The sequence below is a fragment of the Diabrotica virgifera genome, chromosome 5, assembly GCF_917563875.1.
Source record: "Diabrotica virgifera virgifera chromosome 5, PGI_DIABVI_V3a".
Taxonomy (NCBI): Eukaryota; Metazoa; Arthropoda; class Insecta; order Coleoptera; family Chrysomelidae; genus Diabrotica; species Diabrotica virgifera.
In genome coordinates this window covers 214,555,107-214,574,216 of record NC_065447.1, presented here as the reverse complement: position 1 = coordinate 214,574,216, position 19,110 = coordinate 214,555,107, and the positions used below count along the sequence as shown (strand labels likewise).

The 19,110-nt window shown below is 35.2% G+C and overlaps 1 non-coding gene across 1 annotated transcript; it reads right to left on the bottom strand.

Moving 5' to 3' along the window:
• Positions 1 to 3,561: 3,561 nt before the first annotated feature.
• Trnal-cag (transfer RNA leucine (anticodon CAG)) lies at positions 3,562 to 3,644 on the bottom strand. The gene has a single exon. It is a non-coding gene; the product is annotated as a tRNA-Leu (tRNA).
• Between the last annotated feature and the right edge of the window lie 15,466 nt (positions 3,645 to 19,110).

Below are 19,110 nucleotides of genomic sequence, written 5' to 3'. Positions count from 1 at the left end.
GATGTTTCATTCAGTCAATAGTGTGCTGAGTCAGTTATAGTCAGTTAAGGGAACATCCATAAACTACGTCGTTGAAAGGGGGGAGGGGGACTTTGCTTATTACGACGGTATACGACAGGGGGGAGGGGGCCATGAGTGCACATCCGACGTCGCTTATTATTTTAGAATTAAAAAAAATTAGTATATTATTTTTATCGCATACTTTTCATTTTGTTGTCTTTTGTCCCAATAAAGCTAATTTTTAGTTGTACAGTGAATTGAGAGAAAAAAGTACGCGGATATTAATGAGGTACATAGTAATACTGATTTGGATACATTCGTAAATAAACTTGGAGAGCTAACTTTAAAAAAATCCAGAAATAACATTGAATTTAAAAAAAAATCTCTAAAAAGGGGGGGTCATGAGTTGCAATTGCGACGTCGGTATGAGGGGGGGTGTCAACAAGCTTTACGACGGAAGGGAGGGAGAGGGTATTAAAAACTCCAAAATTTTTACGACGTAGTTTATGGATGTTTCCTAAATAGTAACGTGTCGCCTAACTTTTACACACATACCTACTGTGGCAGTGGCAAATGTATTTTATTGAAGATATTCTTCTTTAGGCGCGATTCGATTGAGGGTAAAATTGTACATAAATCTGCGCAGACAGTATGTACACAGACAGTATGTAGTTCATTGCTAATCTTTCAAGATAGGTATGTATGTATCTGTAACCGTGCAAATAAGTCATTAAAAGAATATATTAGTGTTTTTAGGAAATGTATTATTTATTATAATTCTTGTGTTTTTGGATTTGTGTTTCTCTGTAGTAAAATAATAAAATATTATGTAATCATAACATTTTTACACTATATGTCGCCGTGTTGTTTAATTATATCCGAAACTTACATGTCAATTACAAGGACCTCGCTGGAGTAGTTGGTAATACGTTAGCTCTGAGATTGGAATGACGCGGGTTCAAATCCTGGGCGATTCATATATTTTTTTTAATTTTTGGTTGTTTTAATAAAATTTTTTGAAAGTGGTAGATAAGAATTGTTTGATTTTGATTTTTAAATAAAATGCAAATAACCTGTTAAGTATATTTACTTCGTTTAAATTACCTATTATATAATAGAAGAATATCTTCTTGCGTGCGTACAAAGTACACAGACAATCTTTTTTTTTTTTAATTTTGGAATGCGTTTAAATCGTAGAACAATTTTAACTTCTGTTTTTAATACAGATTTTATTTAATCATCTACAAATTAATATTCTCTCATGACTTTTGATATAAAATAATTAGGGAAGCAGGAACTCAACAGTTTAGAATTTTACATTGAGTTTCCTATGACCCGTTTTACGATTCACCACCCGGTAGAAAAAAATATATTTGCTCATAAAGGAGATAAAGCAGAGCATTTGGCTGGATCACAATTATCTAGTTTATAGAAATCATTATTTTACAGTTAGGTCTGGATCCCGCGTATGAAAAAAAAAGTTGATTAATAGCAAGCTGAAAATTTTTTAATAGCTTAAAGGTGTCTAGTCGAATAAACTTTGATATATGGGAACACTGGAACAGGGGCAATTTTAATTGTTGAACAGGTTAAAAATTTGGAACGGTCAGACCACGAAAACGGCACATGTATTTTGTCCGACAGAATAGACTTAAACTCTTCGAACAGAGATTAAACTCTCATGCAAAAATCAGACTGCTATTTATCACCTGTCATAATTCCTGTCATTTGACATATTCTACATGTTCCACTCATTAAATGCCCATTTGGTGATAAATAGCAGTCTGATTTTTGCATGAGAGTTTAATCTCTGTTAGGAGAGTTTAAGTCTGTTCTGTCGGACAAAATACATGTGCCGTTTTCGTGGTCTGACCGTTCCAAATGTTTAACCTGTTCCACAATTAAAACTTCCCCTGTTCCAGTGTCCCCATATATCAAAGTTTGTCCGACCAGACACCCTTAAGTTATTAACAAATTTTCAGCTTGCTATTAATCAACTTTTTTTTCATACGCGGGATCCAGACCTAAGTTGATTCCATAGTTCTTCACCTGTTCGTCATTATTACACCTGGCGAGTTAAGTCAGAGTTAAGGCGAGTTAAACTAGAAAGTGAAAGATATGACAAATCTAAAATACAGATTCCATAGTTCATTCCATAGTCCATTTTTGTAACGTCCTGATAAACGTCCACCGTTCCATCCATCAGAATGGTGCTCTTCCCGACTGCTCAGCCCTGGGTTCGTTTCCTGTTCATTCTTCCCTCACACCCATCCCAGAAAGGTACAGGAACTAAAAAGTTTACCAAATCATTTTGTATACACTATTTATTCAGATTCAGAAAAAAATTAACAAAAATCATTCTATTATGTACCGGCAACCAAATTAATTTTCTGAAGCTGTGACCGAGACCATGCTGGTCACCGGTATAAAAATTATAAAGTTAAAAAAAAGGTACTCAGCTTTAAGTCCTCTTGTCGGAGTCACACAGTTCTTGTGGGAGGTCTCCAATATCTGCAAAACTGTCTGTTGCTGTCGGTAGTCGTGGGAATTCTGGGGCTATCTTGTTGAAGCCATTCTTCTGATGCATCAGTAGATCAGTAGTTGGATTCAGGATACTGTGGGCTGTTGCGAGATGTTTCTGTCGCGTTCTGCTCTTCAAGATAGTTTTCTCCAGCTACAGTTGCTTCCCCATGTAGTGTTCGCCTGCAGCTTTATTCCCAAGGAAGGGTTCGCCTGCTATTGATTCCATAGTTCTTCACCTGTGCGTCATTATTACACCTGGCGAGTTAAGCCAGAGTTAAGGCTAGTTAAACTAGAAAGTGAAAGAAATGACAAATCAAAAATACCTATATTGTTATTAGATTTCGCAAAATGAACATCAGATCGAAAAACTGCAAAATACACTTTCAAAATGTTTTTGAAAAATCTATTGAATGGTACCAAACACGACCCCTCCCCCACGGGGGCGGCGTGGGGGGTTACTTTAAAATCTTAAATGGGACCCCCAAATTTTTATTGCAGATTTGGATTCTTTATGTAAAAATAAACAACTTTTATTTGAGACACTTTTTCGAATTATGGATAGGTGGCGCTATAATCGGAAAAAAACGATTGTTGGAAGTGGAAAATTAAATTAAAAAATGACAAGCGCCCGATAAAATGGAAAATTTTACTTAACTTTTTTTGATTTTAGGACCTAATAATCACAACCCAATTGGTCCCCATAACGCTCGAGTGACTGCAAATTTAGCATACTTTACTCCCCTACTACTATTTATGTATATCCTAACTAAAATGTATGTGAAATTTCTGATTGAGAAATTATTTGTATATTTCTATTTTCTATCGTTCCATGCACTACAGTACAAACTAATAAACAATTGAGCAAGATGCGCAATAAACAAAGACCCCACAGTCACAGTGAGGTGTGATGACTGATCCCTATATTAGTTACAACTTCTTTTCATATTATATTTAGCATTGTTGATAATGTTATAATTCACAATCGAAGTTGTTCATTTTTATATCCATATTTTTATAAATATTATTAAAAAAACTTCTTGTCAGAAGTGGGATTCGAACCCACGCCCACAGAGTGGACTGCGACCTGAACGCAGCGCCTTAGACCGCTCGGCCATCCTGACTTGTGGAAATAAATTTTGCTGACATTCCAAAAGTGAATCGAACTTCCTTTAAAAAAATTTAATTTAGTTTTTTTTATTTAGCTTAAATGCCTCGACAACTAAGACTATTGGTAATTGGCATGGTATTTTACAGTTGATTTCGCGATCAGATTATAGTGTAATGTGTAGTGTGTGTTGCTTAAATGTCTTGTTACTTAGTAAAGTCGACTTCATTGTCTTTACAAAGAGACTCCACGGGCTGGAAATTGACGCTAGCAGTAGCCGCAAAACGAACTTAAGGTTCAGCAGAACGGAATAGGAATAGCCGAACTGTACCGACTACAGGACTTGTGCGTAGTCGGTTCAGTTCGGCTATTCCTATTCCGTTCCGTTCGTTTTACGGCTACTGCTAGCGTGAATTTCTCGCCCGTGGAGCCTTAGCCTAATTGTATCCGAACATCTGCGGCTGCTGTCCCTCCGGTGAAATTTAGTTAAAACACAATTTTCGGACAGTAATTTGTAAATAATTCAAAGTAAAGAAAGAAAAAAAGAAACGCTAAACAGGCCAACAAATATACAGTGAAGACGTAAGGGTATCGTCAAAAATATTTTGACACCTCGGACAGGTCGATTTATACATATTTTTAAATTAAGTATGATTTTTTTGGCATGTAGGTATATTGTACTAGTGACGTCATCCATATGGACGTGATGACGTCATTCTTTTTTTTAATGAGAATAGTGGTCGTGTGATAGCTCATTTGAAAGGTTATTCAGTTCTCTATTTAGTGATATAAACGTTAAGATAATTAATTATACAGGGGGCAAAAAAATATTTTTTGATTAAATTAATTGACACAAAAAGGAGAATGTATGCACAAACATCGCTTTTCGCTTAAATTCAATGTTCAAGCTGCCACCCACCACCCACATGCCTCTTGGCAGTTTGAACATTTAATTTAAGCGAAAAGCAATGTTTATTTGTGAAATAAACATTTTTCTTCCTTTTCTGATAGTAGTAAAATGTATTTTGAATTAATTGAATTACATACATTCTTCTTTGTGTGTCAATTAATTTAATTAAAACATATTTTTTTGACACTTTCCTGGGAGAAATCCTGTATGTCTAGAGACTGTAGAGTTTATGTGGACGCACGGCCGTCGACAGCGTTTCTCATCGGCCATGGTTCGTTCCGGGAGCTGTAATTATGTTTATGTTTAGATTACTGAATAGAGATTTTAATAACCTTTCAAACGAGCTGGCACACGACCCCTTTCTCATTTAAAAAAATCATCGATTCATGACGTCATCCATTTTGGAAGAGGTCACTACTGTCACTAGTATGACATACATGCCAAAAGATCATAATTTAAAAATATAACCTGTCCGAGGATTTCGTCAAAATATTTTTAGTTGCAAAAATATTGAATTTATGCTAACCTTTACGGCCTCACTGTAGAAGCATATTATGTGTTACCGGCCAAACCCGATTTCAGGACAAACTAGTTTGTCCTAAGCGCGTTAGGATAAACTAGTATGGCCTAGGCCAAACTAGTTTGTCCTATCGAGCGTGGGCCAAACTAGTTTGTCCTAGGCCAAACTAGTTTATCCTGATATAAATACGTATGTTTTTACATCAGGATAAAATAGTTTAGCCTATTCTAAACCAATTTAATCTAGTCGAAATTATATAATTGATTACAGATTGATTGCTGATTTAAACGCAAGTTTAGAAAACACTATAAGAGTTGCAAGACTTTTAAGTATTTAGGGTAAATGATAAACCGAGATGGCACTTGTATGAAAGATATAGAAATGAAAATACGAGGAAAACATGCCACGAAAGCACTCCATGGAGTATGGAGTGATATGGAAGAACACTCTAACTAAAGAAAACAAAAAAGGATTTTTCAGGGCATAGTGCTGAATATTACCCTACACGAGCGGAAGAATGGCAAGTGACAACAATAATACGAACAGTTGAATTGGAGTTTATGAGAAGGTGTCTACAAATTACCAGATAGGATAGAATAAGAACAGAGGAAATATGAAACAGAATAGAAGTAGAATGCTCAATTACAAAAAAGTTGTGGTAGTAAAAGTAGAGCCCTGAAATGGTACGAGCATGTATAAAGAATGCCGGAGCACAGGTGGCCGAAAAGGAAAAGATTACTGGACTGGGACCCGCTGGGAGGAAGACGGAGAGGAAGACCTGCTGAGATGGAAAATTCACATCGGAAATACTTATGATAGATAGAGACCTCAGAGATGGCGACTGGGAGAATAGAGTCCTATGGAAGACGAAAACGGCAAACTCATAATGGGAAAAAGCCAAGAAGAAGAAAGTAATTCAGCGCACTCAACGAAAAAGGTACGTAATATCAATAAAAATGTTAGTTCAGACAACAAACGCAATATGTACTTAAAATTTGTCCAATTCTTGGTTTTATTGGAACAACAAAGCGATGTTCATCAATTCATTATTTTCGTTAGTTGAGCCAATGTATTACGTTTATTGAATGGATGAACATTCATTATGTATACCATAATATCACTTTATTGGTATTACGAACTCTGTTCACTGAGTCAACGAACACTATTTATTGAAACAACAACGTCGTTAATTGACCGACGAAGACTATTCGTTGTGTCAATAACAGTGTTATTTCTTCTAACGTTTTTCGTTTATTTCTACAATTATTTCCGTTTATTGTTACAATTAACTCCGTTCATTCCCACAATAAATACGGTTTTTCTTACAAGCAATTCTATTCATTCTTACAATCAGTTTCGTTCGTTCCTACTATGAACGTATTTTATATTAATAATTACTGAATGACTGAATGCATTAGCCCAATGTATGATATTAATTGATTAATAATAATTTTTTTAATCCCACTTTTTTGTAATGGACTTTACACCAGTGGCGGATCCAAGGGGGGGCGATGGGGGCGATCGGCCCCCCCCTCTCAAACCAAGTGATTTAATTTTTTTTTTCAAACAGATAATTAGACATTTTTTATAATAAATTTTATAATATTGACTAAGATATATGTATTAAAGACATATATCTATATAAATATATTTATATTATAAATATAAATTTTATATATTATATGAATTATAAATAAATTTTATTAGTACAGGACTTAAAAGATCGAGATCGATATCGGCAAATTGTTATGGAAGCTACCCACGCCTAAATTTGGGCACGGTACTTAAAGAAAAAGAAGGACTTAAAACGTTCACCTCAGTCTCAAGCCGGAGTGGAGGATGGACAGCAATGTTCACCTCAAACATCGGCCCAAGCAAAGACTGGACAAGGATCACCTCACAGAAATCGACCAAAACGTCTCAGACCCTGTGGTGCCGAGGTAAAAAAGGAGGGAGGCCAGGAAGATACCTACGGGAGCCACCCATCCCTCTCCAGCCCCTCCCAAAACAAAGGTGAAAGTGCCCGCATCAGAGTCTGTCAACAGTTCCACCTCCAAAAGTGGACAGGAACCGACAGGCGCCGATGTGAAGCGCCTTCACCCAAGCACTTCCACGGAAGGCAAGCTGCAGAAGCACCAGAAAGAACGCAGAAGCGGAAACGCCACTGCCCCTTCCCAAAGCTTGGCGAAAGCCGCCGTGACACACCTTAGGGTCGCTCTCATAGATTAGGTAAACCCGTAAGGTAAGGTCACTCGGTCACTGCCGACACGCGTCGCAAAAACTTTTGCGGGTCGCTTTTGCATGCAAAAGCATTCATGCAAAAACCTTGGATAACTAAGACCAAAATAACTGGTTTTATCAGTCTAAATGGTCAAATCTTCAGCTTACAAAACAACCAACAACCGAGAACAGCAATATAATATGTTCCCAGAAAAATGAAAGCCTCCCCCTGGTGAAGTTTTGCACCTAAGACATAACTGCGGTTAAAATAATAAAATTCCCATGGGCAAAAGGCAAAAATAGAGAGTTAATACTAGCATCGGTCTACCTACCCTCAGATGCAGCCACCGTACCACCAACAAAGGAGATGGAAGATCTGGTAGACCATTGTCTCAGCCAGAAGGTAGAACTTATGACCAGGAAAAACCTATGCTGGACAGTTGGTTTTTAAACTGGTCATTGTAACTAAACAAACACCTCGAGACACTGGGGCTACTAGGTAGACACACCTCTGTGCAGGAAGTGTGAACGAGATGACGAAACTGTCGAGTATGTTCTATATGAATGGCTGGAGTTTTCGTCAATACGAGATTATGCAGTCGGCGAGCCTTGACCTACACGTGCCGACATAGGGGAGGTGTCCCCTGGTTATTTAGCCACATTCCTGGAAATGGTAGGATGGATAATGAGCTAAGGATGACAGCCCCCTGGGAGGATGCACAATGGGTCAATTGTGGCTAAGTGCTGTGGGACTTGACTCGCCCTTCGTACTCTAAAGATACAGAGATAGTACGGGACTTTTCCGGTGGGCCGGTAGGCTAAAACAGGCCGGCATAGTAGAAAATTATTAAAGATTTAGTCCATCGGCCCCCCCTCTTAACAATGCTGGATCCGCCGCTGCTTTACACTGTGTGATTTTTCATATGATTTCACTTATATAGTGCACTGGAATAAGTGTTACACTCCCCCCTTATTATCTTATTTATTTTTAGCACATAAGCAAAACGCTCGGACAGGTCGATTTTAAAAATAATCAAAGTATATTATTATAACATCAATGTATCGAACTTTACACGATTCCTCTTCGAGGTGACAGGCGTAACTTTGATTTCTTTAAATGGGAAAGTACGTCATGTGACAGCTCATTTAAAAGCGTTTGAAATAGCGATTTCAAAAATGTATAACACTTTAATCCTTTTTGAGAGCGCAGGTGCAAAATTTCGATCGAATTCTTTTTAAACGCATTCATTTTTTTTAATCCTGAGAAAACTAATAAGTATTTGTGAAAAATTTAAACGCAGAATAAAAGATTACATTATTACCGAGGGCAGAAAGTCCCTTAGAATAAACAAAAAGTTTCTTTTGAATGGTATATTTGAAATTAAAAATCATACTAAATTTTCTCTTTTTCACCCCTGTTACTTATTAAAATAATCATTATATAAGTTCTCAGGGACTTCAGACCCTCGATAATACTGTAATATTTTATTCTGCGTTTAAATTTTCAAAAATAATAATTAGCTGCCACAATTAACATTATTTATTAAATATACGAAACTAAGTTATTGGCTGAATAAATTGAGTGTTATTGATTAATGTACTCTAGTTATTTTCACAATTATTATTCAATCATTGTGACAATAACCAAATACATTCGCCAATGTCTAAAAGTTCGTTGAAACAACAAATTATATTATTGTTGTTACAACGAAATATTATTCAATAATCACTGTTAATCAATATTACGAACTAAATTTTTTTGAGTGCGAACTAGTACGGCTTAATATAAATAATAAATTGAATAAAATACTTTGCTCTTGAAAAAATAATCATTTTTATTATACCTAATTATAATTATTCGTAACACACAAACAATAACATTGAGTTATATTCGCGGTCAGACGGACAGACAGCCTAGGTCAAATTTCTCACCTTTAGTACCATCCTTTGATTATAAGCTTTCATTTGACACCTCATTTGTCATTCTACCTGGTATAATGACGGAGGAGTTGAGTTCACAGACAGACAGACAGACGGACGGACGAACGGACGGACAGACGGACGTGCATAATTCAACGTTTCCACATTTTTTCAAAATTGGTTGTTTTCACCATTGTTGTTTTCATATTAACACGTACTCGATTTTATTCGTAAGTGTATATTTTCTTTTAATTTTTGGAGAAAAGCTCATCCTTTTATTTATTATTTTTTATATTATTTAATTATACAAGAATATATTGTAGGTATATAGCATGTATCAATATCTTCATTCGATTTTCGATGTATCATATGATATAATATATATCCATTTGACTCGGCTTAATTGGTTTAGACTAGGCCGTACTAGTTTATCCTGAAGTGTGAGTTTTTATTATATCAGGATAAACTGGTTTGGCCTAGGCCAAACTAGTTTGTCCTGAAATCGGGTTTGGCCGGTAACATATGCATCTAATACTAATACATTTCGTTGCTAAGTCGTTTGACAATTAAAACACATCCTTCCATAACCGTTCTTCTTCTTTCAGTACTCTGTCCGATTGTCGAACGTTGGCGATCGTATTGGCAATAATAACTTTGTTTACGGCAGTTCTAAACAGATTAGCGATGGTCTCTTGATACCACTTCCGGAGATTTCGCAGCCAGGATGTTCTTCGTTGGCCTGGGCCTCTTCTTCCGCCGATCTTGCTCTTTAATAATAATTGTTATCTATAATAATTATTATATTATATCATGCTAGCGTATTTTTTAATTCAATTTAGAAATTGCTTGTTGTATCTTACTCTATGTGAAAATGATGTTTCAAACTTAAACATTCTCTCATGATTCACTGGACTATTGCTTTAAACCACATACATGTGATAATTATTACGAGAGGTTGTGACATAACGTTGGATATATTTGAATGTGTGTAATACTCGTTAGTCATATTTATTTTACTGAGAATATTGCTAATTAAAAATATATTTTTTTTTGGGAATTTTATTACTCAACCTTTATGCATATGCATATCCTTATTTTACCAGCCTACTAACCGTTTCGTATTGGATGCAAAAATAAATATACACTCACCGGCACAAAATTCCGCCACCCAAAATGTTTTATTACGTTTGACAATTTATAACTTTATTATTTGTTCTCCGATTTTCAAGATTCTTGCACCAGTTTGTAGGTACATGTATTGATATAGTTTGGCATTATTCCGGTAACAAAACAAATTTGCTTGCATGGCATTATACAGAGGTGAATGGAAGCGTTGTATTTTCTCCTAACTTTAAAAACTTCTGTGGAAAAATGGAATAGCTGATTTTGTTTCATAGTTGTGTCATACGATCCAGGAGGAATTACCAAAATTTTGTTTTTTGAATTATCCGAATATCCCTTTTCTTGTAAGAGCTGTACCATTTTTTGTAAATAAAAACACTGATTGACTCTTAAAATAGAGGTTGGATTGATAAGATTAGAATGGCCCGCATGCAGCCCAGATCTCAATCCTATTGAGAATTTCTGGGATGAATTGAAAAAAGCTATTCGCCGCCCTAGGCCTCCAGCAAATTTGGTACAGTTATGGCCCTGGTAGAGGAATATCGGGCTATTCCCGAGGCAAGGATAACACATCTTTATTCGATGCTAAACAGATTGCGAGCAGTCGTTGCTGCAAGAGGTGGACATACCCGCTATTGAATTATTTTGTTTTGCTGTTAATTGTGTTTTGTTTTGTTAATTATAGTGTGTTTGATATTTTTGATTAAATAAACCTTCAAAGCAGTATTTTTATTTACAGCTCTTACAAGAAAAGAGATATTCGGATAATTAAAAAAACAGAGCCTTGGTGATTCCTCCAAGATAAAAGGAGTATGAATCAAAATCAGCCCTCCAATTTTTCTACAGAATTTTTTAAATTTAGGAGAAAATACAACGCTTCCATTAACCGCCGTATAATGCCATCTAAGTAAAATTTTTTTATTATCGACATCGATACATGTACCTACAAACTGATGTAAGAATCTTGAAAATCGGAGTACAAAGAATAAAGTTATAGATTGTCAAACTTAATCAAAAATTTTGGGTGGCGGAATTTTGTGTCGGTGAGTGTATGTACATCATACGGCTGTATACCACCAGTCATAACCTATGTAATGGAGGATGTGACACTTACAGTAGATATGAGTTATCAGCCAATAGATTAAGAACAACCCAAACGGTCATCGACGAGCGATGTTAAGGTACCTTAGGTTGGTGCTCCGTGCTTCGTGTAGCTGCTCGAATGGCTACGGCGCGGCATGCGCTCCTCTACGTTTAGAGTTGCACAAGTTTGACTTGAATGTTTGAACTTGACTTGAGTTTGACTTAATTTCAAGTCAAACTCAAGTCAATCCTTCCGACAAATAATTCAAGTCAAGTCAAACTGGTCAACCGTACAGGTTTGAAAATTCAAACTGTTTGTCAAACTAGTTTGAAAAAGTTTGAAAAAAAATTTATTTCATAGAGATATACTTTTTTGTTGAGATAGACATGTTAGTTGCCAATTAAGATAAGCAATTTAATAATACAATGAGTTTCATATAAAAGTAACTTGATATAGGAAGCGATTATAGTCAAAACAGGGTAATAAATTTCTTAAAAATGATTGTTGTATGCTTAGAATTGATTGCAAGTTTCGTTTTATCGAAATATCATATAAAACATATCACTGTTTTATATTTTTATTTGAGTTTTATTACTAGATTAAAACAAAGAATTCGTTGAATGGTTTTTTTATCATACCAAGCGTAATCTACTTTAACACAAATTTATGAAGGAACAAAAAAATATAATATTTTTAATATAGTAGGTTTAATGCATTTTTTGCGACTTTTTAATTTCTTTTTAAAGAATTAGTTCACTATTTGTCATTTTATAACGCTGTTCTTTATTTTTGTATATTTTTCTTAATTATTAATACTGCTTCGACTACAGATTGTTTCTCTTAATTTTTGCAGTGGGAATACCTTCAAAATCAGACACAATTTGTTCTGGTACTTATTCTGAGCCGAAAAATATCCAGGTTCAGATAATATGTCACAAAACACACACTTCAAAACGAACGTAATAAACAAGCCAAACGTAGACGTCTAAATATGAACTACAAACTAATTTGCGTAGTAGGCGGATATCTACGGGGGGGAGGGTAGGGAAATTCCCCTCTACCCAGAAGGTCCAAATTTTTTTTTAAATTTCAATAAACATAGAAATGTATTAGCTGATATGATATTTAAACCACAGACAGACAAATAAAACCCAATAAACCCGCTATTTAGGATAACTAAGAAAACTTGATGCATCTACATTACTTTATTTAAAATTTAAATCCAAACATAACATTTGTAGTCTGTATCCGAAAAAAATATAAAACCAATAACCCTATGGTCAGTTTTGAATTTAGAAATACTCTTGTATTGTCGTGTTTTTCAGGGAACTGCAGGTTGGTACCAGATGTTGTTTTCGATGAGATAAATGCCTCTGTTAATAAAAGAAAGTCATATAAACTCAGAATAATTATTTTGAAGTGTCCATTGATAAACCCAATGGTATTTTTTTGCAACCATTAAGGGCATAGGCGTAACATGGCCCTTGTCAAAATATTCAATGTGTTTTAAATGTATTTTTTTTTTCGAATCCTGAGAAAACTAATAAATATTTTTGAAAAATTTAAACGCAGCATGAAAGATTACATTATTTCTGAGGGCTTAAAATCCCTGAAAACTTCTATAATGTTTGTTTTAATAAGTTACAGAGTGAAAATAAAATGAAAAATTTAGTGTGATTTTTAATTGAATGTACTAATAATGTAATATATCTTGAATGTACTAATCTGGTTACTGGTTAATTTTTTTAAGTGAAACTTTTTATTAAATATAATATATTAGATTATAAACCTGGTACATTCAGGTCAAATCACTCAGACAAAAACTTTTGAATCTCAGATTTGTCTGAAACTTAATGTACAGCTTCTGCTTAATTCTTCTTTTTTTTATCTCTTAAAATACCATTTTAAGTGGTTTTACAGTGATTTGGTATTTCTTTAAACATTTGCAATTTGCATTTTTTATCGTAAAATATCAATAGAAAAAATAATGTTTTAATAGTAGGGACACAAAAATTCATTATAACGCATTATAACAAGTAATTTTACTTAAAAACAAGTTTTTGATCCAATTTTTGACGGCACAAAAAAATTATAATAAAAGAAGTTATAGGAAATCACATTTTCAACAATTTCAGTCCTTACTCTTTTTGTCGAAAAGTTGAAAATGGCGGAGATATTGAGTAAAAACGGTTCTCCTTTAAAATCAACATGGCGGCTAACGTAACGGCGGAATTCATTCGCGATTTTAAATTTACACCTGCCATAAAGATTAGAAAAATAGAATCTTGCTTGGGTAGCTCGGCATGCAAGATCAAATGCTAACCCGACTGGACTATATATAATTTTGACTCTGATATTATTGCATGTAACTTTTCTTGTATTGTAAAACTATATAAATTCTTCGAACCACTTAAAGTCCTGTGTTTTGGCTATGTGTGGGAAAATTTTCAGCCAAATAGAAGAACTTATATTTTGGGAATGGAGGAACATGTAAAAAACAGTATTTTAAAGTTTTCTACACTAAAATTTGATCAAAAACTTGTTTTAAATAAAAAAACTTGTTATAATGCCTAATATTCACATTTTTGATTCCCTTCTATTAACACATTGTTTTTTCATTGATATGTTACAATAAAAAAAGCGTTTAAATAAACACCAAATTACTGAAAAATCGCTTAAAATGATAGTTTGAGAAAAAAGAAGAAGAAGAAAACGGTTCGACCATCAATGTCTTATTTTTACCCCGGTCCCGCCCCCCTCAGGGGAAATTTCTAGATCCGCCATTGGCGGAGTAGCAGAGAGAATTGGAAATAAACGTTGCTCAATATGATATTCAAATTTCAAACTGTTTGAAGAAGTTTGATTTCAAGTCAAACCTAAAGATATCGAAATCAAGTCAAGTCAAACTTTTTTACAAAAAAAGTTTGGTTTTCAAGTCAAGTCAAGTTTGCTGAATAAAATCAAACTAGTTTGACTTGATGCATCTCTATCTACGTTATAAACCGCCACCGATTGGATTGCCGAGAAGGAGCACCAACGTATTCACTATGTCGAGCAGCTACACGGAGCACCGACTTAGTGGATACGTACCTTTAAGAGTTTCTCTGAGAGAACATATACGAAAAGAAGACGTGCAGAGCAGGACGAAGGAAGACGTAATTGGCATCAAACGAAAATGAAATGAAACTGGGTAGGACACGTGGCACGACAGGACAACGAAAGATCCAGGGGGGTTTTGGGGGTTATAACCCCGCATTAGGATGTACTTTGAGCTTAAATTGGCAGTATTCCATATCCCCAGAGACCCTCCAGTTGTAACCCTCCCCCTTAGGATCATCCTGGTTAGGCCGTTACGAAAGATGGACGAGAAACTCACAAATAGCACAAAACAGGGAAGAGTGTAGAACTCATGGGGAGGCTTTTGTCAAAGACAGTACGTTCATAAAGGCTGAAGAAGACGAATATTTATAAAAAAAATCTTTACATGGTAAATAAAACGCATAAATCAGAAGAATTATTATTTTAATTTTACAAATTAATATATTGTCATATCAATTGATTATTTTAGTAAGGAATAAGCCACAAAATTGGCTTATTCTGTAGGTAGGTACACTTAGTACACTATAATAATATGTATGTAGATATGCACAGGTAGAGCGCAAGAGTGCATCCTCGGGGTAGACTGCATATAACTATAGTAGCACCTCCAGTTTTAATGCATATTATGTATTTTGAATTCCACTGTGATTATACCAGCGGTAAAACAAACAAAGACACGTTCGTAACAAAAAATGTGATTGTTCCAATTGATAACGCAGCATTTATTATTACTGCCATGTCATTGTGTCTTATCACGTATTCCAGCAACGAAATATCGATAATCGATACTTTATTTCCGACACGCCACTCGAAAGAACAACGTACAAAGTGAAAAGACTTAGAAATTTTTTATGGGCTTATAATCGATCAAAGTTCAACTTTATAAAACTTGTCACGATTCTCAACGATTAAATTCCGTTCGAAATGTTTACTCTACAAATATTGACATTGAAATATTAAAGTTTAAAGATACCACCAGCGACCTGTACTCATTGGAATCAAGTATGTAATTATAAATTATATTCCACTACTAATAAAATAACAAAGCTGAAAAATCACAAAGCGCCGGGTACGGACGAGATACCAGCAGAATTTCTGAAATATGGTGGAGAAACACTCCATCGCCAAATCCACCAATTAATAACACAGATATGGTTAGAAGAAAGGATACCAGCAAGATGGAAGGAAAACATCATAGTGCCCATCCACAAGAAAGGGGACAAAACAAAATGCACGAATTACAGAGGAATTTCACTCTTAAACACGGCATATAAAATCTTCTCAAACATCATTCTTAGTAGACTAACCCCTTATGCTGAAAATGTCCTAGGAGAATATCAAGCCGGTTTTAGGGCAAACAGATACACAATAGATCAACTATTCACGCTGAGACAGTTTCTAGAAAAGGGATGGGAGTATAACAGACCCATACACAATCTCTTCATAGACTTTCGACAAGCATATGACAGCGTAGAAAGAAGCCAAGTATGAAATGCCATTTATGGATGGTGGAACATCAAAAGTACGTGTAAATAATAAACTGTCTGACAGCTTCGAAATCAACAGTGGACTCAAACAGGGTGATGCATTATCTCCACTACTTTTTAACCTTGTATTAGAGAAAGCCATGAGGTCGACCGAAATAAAAACAGAACTGCTATCGGTTCAAGGTCCCAAGTTATTACTAGCATACGCAGATGACATTGATCTCGTTGGAGACTCCACCCTATCCACAAAAGCCATTTTCAACAAGGTGGAAGTAGCAACAAGCGAAGTAGGACTGGGAATTAATGAAGAGAATCCGAAATATATGTGTATAAATAGAACGACACGAAGAGACAGGATAGGACAAAATGTGACGGTCGACACCTTCAATTTCGAAAGAGTACAACGTTTTAAGTTTCTGGGGGCCGTAATCACAGCTGACAACGATGTTACTGAAGAAATAAAAGACAGAATCCAATCGGCAAATCGCTGTCTATTCGCACTGGATAAGCTAATAAAATCAAAAAATCTTACAAAAAGTTCAAAGATCTATAAATCCATCGTCAGACTTGTACTAACATATGGATGCGAAACGTCGAAGATGGAAGGAAAACATCATAGTGCCCATCCACAAAAAAGGGGATAAAACAAAATGCGCGAATTATAGAGGAATTTCACTCCAAAACACGGCATACAAAATCCTCTTAAATATCATTCTCAGTAGACTAACCTCTTATGCTGAAAATGTCCTAGAAGAATATCAAGCCGGTTTTAGGGCAAACAGATCAACAATAGATAAACTATTCACGCTGAGACAGCTTCTAGAAAAGGGATGGGAGTATAACAGACCCATACACAATCTCTTCATAGAGTTTCGACAAGCATATGATAGCGTAGAAAGAAGCCAAGTATGGAATGCCATGAAGGATTTCTCAATACCAAAGAAACTCATTCGGATGACCAAAGTCTGTATGGAGGGTGGAATATCTAAAGTACGTGTAAATCTGGGGGTCGTAATCACAGCTGACAACGATGTTACTGAAGAAATAAAAGATAGAATCCAATCAGCAAATCGCTGTCTATTCGCACTGGATAAGCTTATAAAATCAAAAAATCTCACAAGAAGTTCCAAGATCAAAATCTATAAATCCATCGTCAGACCTGTACTAACATATGGTTGCGAAACGTGGACCATGACCAAATCAAACGAAGAAAATCTCAGACGTTTTGAACGAAAAATACTTAGAAACATTTTCGGACCTCACCACGACATTAACACAAACCAGTATAGGATCAGAACCAACTTCGAATTAAAAGAGCTCTACAACGACACCGATATTGTCCAGGAAATTAAATCACAGCGACTAAGATGGACAGGCCACGTGCACAGACTTCATAACGAGAGACTTGTAAGACTGGTGTGGGAGAGATTCCTACAGGCAAAAGACCACTCGGACGTCCCAGAATGCGATGGAGAGATAACATCCAAGCAGATCTCCGGAAAATGAACATCCCATTTGACCCTAGGTTGATGGAAGACCGAACAAATTGGAAGAAAGTTGTACAGTCAGCCAAGGCTAGTGTTGCCAGGTCCAATTTGTTTTTAATCGGTACATAAGCAAAAACAAATCGGGATTTAGGGTTGTAGATCGGGACAAATAAACAACAATAGCCCAGTAAATGACCGTATTGGAGTGTAATTTTCAGTCAACCCCGAATTGCATGAAAATATGGTTTTAGGTTCTACTTACTGTTTGTTGAACTTGTACCGTTGGTTGCTTTTACTTGGGGGGTGACAGTTACAGTTACCCCTTCTCGGGGGTAAAAAACGCGCGTTTAAAGTAAGTCCCAAAATGGATGAACTGACTCAACTCTAAAAAACTTTTGTTATATATAATTTTTAAACTAAGTCAATACTTTTCGAGTAATTTTATCGGAAAAATATTCTTAGCAAAAATGTAGCTTTTAAAAAAGCAAAAAAAAATTGTATGTTCAGAAAGTCTATAAAACCAGTAAAAGCAAAGTTGTAGCTCATCAAAAATACGTTCTTCTTATTCGTCAAATTTCAAATCGAATTTTTCAACTTGAAATAACCAAAAAATTAACCAATTTTCGAGCAAAATTTTTTTAAAACTTTTTAAAGCGTTTAAAAAAATATTTAATTTTGTTTTATATAAAAGTTCTCTAGTATTAAAACTAAGCGAGTTACGCTTAGAATAAAGTTGGCTCCTTTTTTGGTAAAAAAAAATCGTGACAATCTCCCTCTATTTAGCACCGTAAATAAAATTAATCGTTACTACTTTACCATTTACTTTATATGTGTATTGTTTATACGATCTGAAAGGTTTACAGGTTGGGAGTGCCTAGTTTTGAAAAAAATTGGTTTTAGGCTTTGGCCACACAGGCGATTTTTTACGGCGCTCATTGGTTTGACTACCTGCTCCACCAATTTTAGATGAAATGTTTTCATCTAAAATTGGTGGAGAAGGTAGTCAAACCAATGGGCGCTGTAAATTATCGCGCCGTAAGAAATCGACCGTGTGGCCAATGTCTAAAACCAATTTTTTTCAAAACTAAGCACTCCCAACCGGTAAACCTTACAGATCGTATAAACATAAACATATAAAGTAAATGGTAAAGTAGTAACGATTAATTTTATTTACGGTGCTAAATAGGAGATTTTCACGATTTTTTTTAGCAAAAAAAGGAGCCAACTTTATTAAGGCTTTGGCCACACGGGCGATTTTTTACGGCGCGATAATTTACGACGCCCATTGGTTTGACTACCTCCTCCACCAATTTTAGATGAAATGATTAATTTTGTTTTTCTGTTAGACAAATTTGGTTTAAATATGGCTGTTCATATTTTGCATACACTCGTGATTAGTGACTCGTTCAGGCCCTTTCAATCATGTAAAAAATACATAAGTAAATTGTTTGTAAAGCGGTAACGATTAATTTCATTTGGAGTGCTAAGTAGAGGGAGATTTTCACAATTTTTTTACCAAAAAAAAAGGAGTCAACTTGATTTTGAGCATAACCCTCTTAGTTTTGATGCTAGGTTTTTCCCGAAAAGTGCTTCATTTCTTGGTTATTTCAGGTTGAAATATTTGATTTGGAAT